This window comes from Amphibalanus amphitrite, unplaced genomic scaffold, assembly GCF_019059575.1.
Source record: "Amphibalanus amphitrite isolate SeventyFive unplaced genomic scaffold, NRLGWU_Aamphi_draft 002090F_arrow, whole genome shotgun sequence".
NCBI lineage: Eukaryota > Metazoa > Arthropoda > Thecostraca > Balanomorpha > Balanidae > Amphibalanus > Amphibalanus amphitrite.
This window is the reverse complement of record NW_024883583.1, coordinates 30,293-36,090: the sequence shown is the minus strand read 5'-3', so window position 1 is coordinate 36,090 and position 5,798 is coordinate 30,293.

Below are 5,798 nucleotides of genomic sequence, written 5' to 3'. Positions count from 1 at the left end.
TATAACACCCCGAAAATACCAACAACTTTCAAAATTAAAACTGAAATATATGTTATAGAACTATCTGCTCTAGATATGCCAAACTTAAACTCGACAGCTCTATTTTTAGCAAAGTTATGGCAAAAAAAAAAACTGCTCAAATTTATTACGTAAAATTTTCAAATTCAATTTTTAGCCGTCACAGAACACACAAAGCAAGCCAAATGCCACCATTGGATTTCCTGTGATGAGCTGCATCGAATAGATACCTACCCCTTTTATGCAAAATATCAACTTTGAAATTTGACCTACTTTGACCTGACCTTGACCTGACCTCCACCAGAATGTAATCTTAACTGGCCCCAATGGCCGTCTAGCTCACACCATTGAATCTTAAATGTAAAATTGGCCATAAAACATGTATCACACGACCCTTGCATAGTTGGGTTCATATTGTGACCCTTAGAGACCTGACCTCTGTGAACTGTCCTGGCATCAATGACCTCTTTAGGCAACATTTGTATTAGACAACCAACGCTCCATCGATGTTTTTCGATAACATGCCTTTTATTTGATGTGTTAACTGACTGTAACGCATTCCTTAGACTAAATCGGTGAAAAAATGCGACATTTGACCTGACTTGTGACGTCATGGGTTGCACCTAGGTCAACGAAACCTGGTAACAAGGTAGTTCCCTGGTGGGGCTATCGAACGCTCTTTGAATGTTTAAAATCGGTCGGTAACTTTCCGAGATCTCAGGTGGAGGGCGAAACGGCTGCACCACCCGATCAGGTGGTAGGGTCCGCCAATAGTCCAAGGGGGCGCGGAATATTTATTCACTCATACAGTGTCATTTATTTTGAGAACACCTTTCTCACGCCATGACAGGGTCCTCTCGTAATAGAACGAGATGAGGAATGTTTTCACGCATCCTTATGCACGGCTCTAAGTGTCATTGAGCTATCAACTGTCAGCGGTTTTCGGACAATGAAGTTCTTAGTTCTTACTGAATCCAATTTTAGTTCAAACGATTGTCACTGTGCTAATTTTCTTCTTATACGTTTTTGAAAAAAGCGCTGAAGAAGTCTTTGATAGACGAAACCGGTCCGCTTATTCTTTTTCTAATTGATTTTTGAATATATTCGTAGATTACTGGCTCTTTACTGCAAAATTAGAGAATGTTTGGTATTACTTTGACCCGAACGATGTGCAGCTGAATTTTCCCTCTTGAATGATTATGGACAGCTCGCGAAATTAACTTCAACCTAAACTACCGACAAGCAGAAGAAAATCCGATACATACCTACCTCAATCCTCTCAACTTATTCAACCGTTGAAACGTTAAAGGCATTTGTTCAGTCCGAGTCGCTATATCGACCATCCGCGCCGTGCTGGGGGGGGGGGGGGCGTTTTTACGCCCTTCCCCCTCAGATTTTTCGCGAATATTTCAAAAACGGCGACGCGACGCGTAGCGTCATTCAAGATCAGGTCACCAGGTAACGTCAAGTGACCTTACCTTAGAAAAAATTTCGAAAGCTCGTTGTAGCTACACCGACTGAGCGATCACTTTAAAACTTTCAGTAATTGCTTATGGTAACAGTATGTATAAAATGGATACCTCGGATTTTTTATGTCTGTGACCTAAGGTCAGGTCAGTTTTGCGACTGCTCCATTAGGTATAAGTCAATGGGAGAAAATTGAAATGCGCCTCTTTTGGACGAATTTCGTTCTTCACCCTCTCAAACATCGGTCCATAGGTAAGCATGACACACTGAATCGGAAAATTGCACCTGTGACCCCTGTGTGTGCCCCTGAGGTCATTTTAGGGCATAAAAGGTCTTCAGCAGTTCTTTGACTTTTGACAGAGACGTGCTAGAGCGGTGAAAACACCGTTGATCTGAGGTCAAATTTGAGGTCAATCAGAGCGGTGCCCTCTGGGGGCTAAACCGTTGATCTGAGGTCAAATTTGAGGACATGTTGGCGAAAAAGCGTTAAAAGAGCTATCGAATGCGCTTTTCCGCGGCGCTGTAGCTCTATTGGTTCCCGAGTTAGCCGTCGGGTGTTCGAAATCGTTGAAATCAACAAAATTTGACCTTTGATGAACCCTGGTGACCTGACCTTTGCCCTGACCTTAAAATGACCGAATGTTTTCCTCCTTATTTTTGACGCTCTTTCGATTGTCGCTTACCGCGTGTCGCTACGTGGCCCAGGAGCCGAGTTAGACGGAGTGGCGTAAAACGCCCCCCCCCAGCACTCGATGGAAGACGGAGGGGCGTAAAACGCCCCCCCCCAGCACTCGATGGAAAGTTCATGCCACCAACACGGCGCGGGTTAATTGTTATGTTAGCTAGCTCCTGTTGTAAGCTGTGGAGTCGTGGACCTGATCTTGAAGGAACTGGGCCTAACATTTTCATAGCAAACGTAAAAAATGTTTAATAGGTTGTGCAAAAAAATAGCATCTTTTATGAAACATTTGCGAAACCTTCAACATCATCCCCAGACCCCATTAGTGCCGAGCTCCCAACGACGACCATAAAAGCGTCCCCATCCCGTAATAGGCGGCGGAACGGGGAGGGCACCGGGGCACGGGGCACCGTGCCCCCGTTTGATTTTGGCATTTCAACATAAGCCCTATGAGCGTTGCATGGAAATAATAGGACCAAAAGTCGGCAGTGCCCCCCCCCCCTTAATTGAAGGTGTTCCGCCGCTACTGAATGCCGTCAACGTGGGTTCATCACAAGGATGCTAAGATTTAATTTCCAATCCGAAGCTGTAATGATGGAAAGCAAATTTGTATTTTACATGTGAAACAAGCTGACACAACTAAATATTTCCTCTCTCGCTCCCTCTCACTGATTTACCCATTGCCCTCTTTCTCATTTTACCCTCTCTGGTTTTCCTTTTCAGTTTTCTCTCTCTCTCTCTCTTTTCTCTCCTCCCGTCCTTATGCCTTCCCTCCAGTCTTTCTTCTCTCTCTCTCTCTCTCTCTCTCTCTCTCTCTCTCTCTCTCTCTCTCTCTCTCTCTCTCTCTCTCTCTCTCTCTCTCTCTCTCTCTCTCTCTCTCTCTCTCTCTCTCTCTCTCTCTCTCTCTCTCTCTCTCTCTCTCTCTCTCTCTCTCTCTCTCTCTCTCTCTCCCTCTCTCTCTATTTCTCTCTCTCCCTCTCTCTTTCTCTCTTTCTCTCTCCCTCTCTCTCCTCTCTCTGTCTTTCTCTCTCTCTCCTCTCTCTCCCTCTCTCTCCTCTCTCTCTCTCCCTCTCTCTCCTCTCTCTCCCCCCTCTCTCCTTCTCTCTCTTCCTCTCCATCTGCCTCTCTCTCTCTCTTTCCTCACAATATTCTCGACTGTCACAGCGATGTAGGGCGTGTTTCCAGACAGGTCCAGGCGCTCCCCACTCCGCAGGCCCCAGCCCACACGGCCCAACCGCTCAAACACCCTCCGGCGGATGACCTCTGACCTCGGCGACCTGACCCCAGCCGACCGATCGCGTCACTCTCCACGCCTCCGCCCCGCTTCCCCCACTACAACTGCGTAGTAATTGTAGCGTGTGCAAAGGTCACGTGACATTATTTACTTCTGCGGCTTGTTCGGCTGACAAGAGATGGCACTAGTGGTCTGTGGATCAGAGGCGGGGCTAGGTTCTACGACTTCTTGGGGCACACTTTAGGGCAGAAAAGAGGTTTTTTGGCTCCCCATCCCAAAATGCTTCGAATATACAAAAACAAGTTAGATATTCGAAAATCGTAGGACCAAACGGATCGTCTGACGCATCTTGCGCGACTGACAATTGATCGGTCTTCAAACTACTGAACAAAAACGAGGTGATTAGTAGCAAGTGCTGGTGACTGTACGTTTCCCTTGTACTACATGCGCCTTTGAAGTTGCATTTCTTGCTCATTTCTTGCTCCGTTTGTCTGGCCAATTCGGTCAAGTTATCTTCAGCATGTCTTTGCATAAGTGTGCTGCCTATTTGAAATTTATACAGCACGTTGAAAAGTTATGGGCCTGCAAAAGAAAGTATGACTGGCTGGGGTAATGCCGAAAACGTGCAAATACGCACGTCAAAGCACGCTACGTGGACTTTACTGCCGTAGAATAGCAACGCGTATTTTTAGTCACACAAATTACACTTTCAACCGACACAACGGCCTGTTACCTATAAGGAATGATTTACCTGGCATTTTCTTATTATATCACACAATTATAACTTACAGCGTGCACCAAGCGTCCTCAAGCTCTTAAAACGCGTGTCAGCTTTGATGAATTCTGGATAAAGTTTTCGATAAAATGGCAAAACATCAATGTTGGCATTCCCCGTAGATCATTTCTCCCATTTTCGGCTTTCCCCGCAGTCCGGGGCAACGCCGAAAAAGCCACTTCTTTGATATTTTTAGTTTGTGCGCTTAACCCTCGCGGGCCCGGGGGGGCGTTTTTCGCCCCCCCCTGGCGAATATTTGCGATAGCTCCCGAACGCTTAGGGATAGGAAAGCGAAACTTTCAGTACCTTTTCTCCCATCAATTTGACATCTTCTGAAGTAAAAAATTTGGACCTAGCCCCATTGATGACGTCACAAGGTCCATTTTTCTAGACCCCTGCACGGCAAATTTCGGCGTCACAGACGCAAACTTCAAATAGCTGCTAAAAATAGAGTTTTAGAGATAAAGACAAATTACGAGCACGGTTGTGTAGCGTTTGACCTAGAGAAAAATAGAAAAATAGTTTTGGTGACCTGAGGTCAGAGGTCAGGTCAACGACCCCGAAATGTGGTTTTAGTTTTTCGCAAATAACTTCGACAAAAACGGTCCTAAAGCTACGGCAATGGTACCATCGCATTCGCCTTGTCAAGCCGCGTCGAATGATGTATATTTTGTTCGGAAAAGGTCAAGTTTTATGTTGACCTCATGTGACCTCGAATGACCTCTGGTTGACCTTGACACATGAGAGGTCATTTATGATGGATGTTTACCCGCTGATCACGAATCTGGCATCTATTTTCCTCTAAGCTTTCATTTAGAGCTTCTGGACGGCAAAATTGTCTTATTTATTATAACTAACTTGAATCAGTGAAATAGCCTCTAGCAGGGATACTCTTCTGTGACCTTGACCTTTGAGCAGCCTTGTATCGTAGGATGAACCACAAATAGGGAACTGATAAGCCTCAAAACATTTCAAAACATCTTGGAAGCTAGCACGCAAGATATGCGAAAAAGTGCCAAGTTTGAGGTCAATTTTTAGCGTGACCTTGACCTTGACCTTTAATTTTAAGCACATTTTCGGAATCCTCAGATTCTCTTCTTTCGTTTGACACCCAATTTTGCCGGTTTGATGCAGCCTGCCGTCCTCTAGAAGGCTTACTTTGAGATCACTACACATGTGCCGGTTTTTGCCTTTGACCTTGACCTCTGACCTTGAAAATTGACCTGAGGTCAAAAATTTTAGGTGCTTTAGAATCGTCTCGTAAGGACCTTTCGTTTGGTATCGCTTTTGTTTCCGTAGCTCCCTTTTTTACGGAGTTAGACAGGGGGGGCGAAAAACGCCGCCCCCCGGGCTGCGGTGGTTGGGATTACCCCCCGGGCCCGGCCGGGTTAACGGTATGCGAATTCATCAAATGCGCCTGGTATGTTTGAAAGGCAAAAGACTGGCCTCTCGAATGACGCCAACAAGAATAGCTTATGGTGTCTACCTTGCGTGCTACGGGCGTCAGAAAAAAGTATTCGGCGTTCTCCCAACTTCCCCTAGCCTTGACAAAAAATTCCGTGTCACCGAAACTTTGAAGCGGAATAGCATGTGCCACGAAGCACCGAGCGAACCGAGGCCAGCAC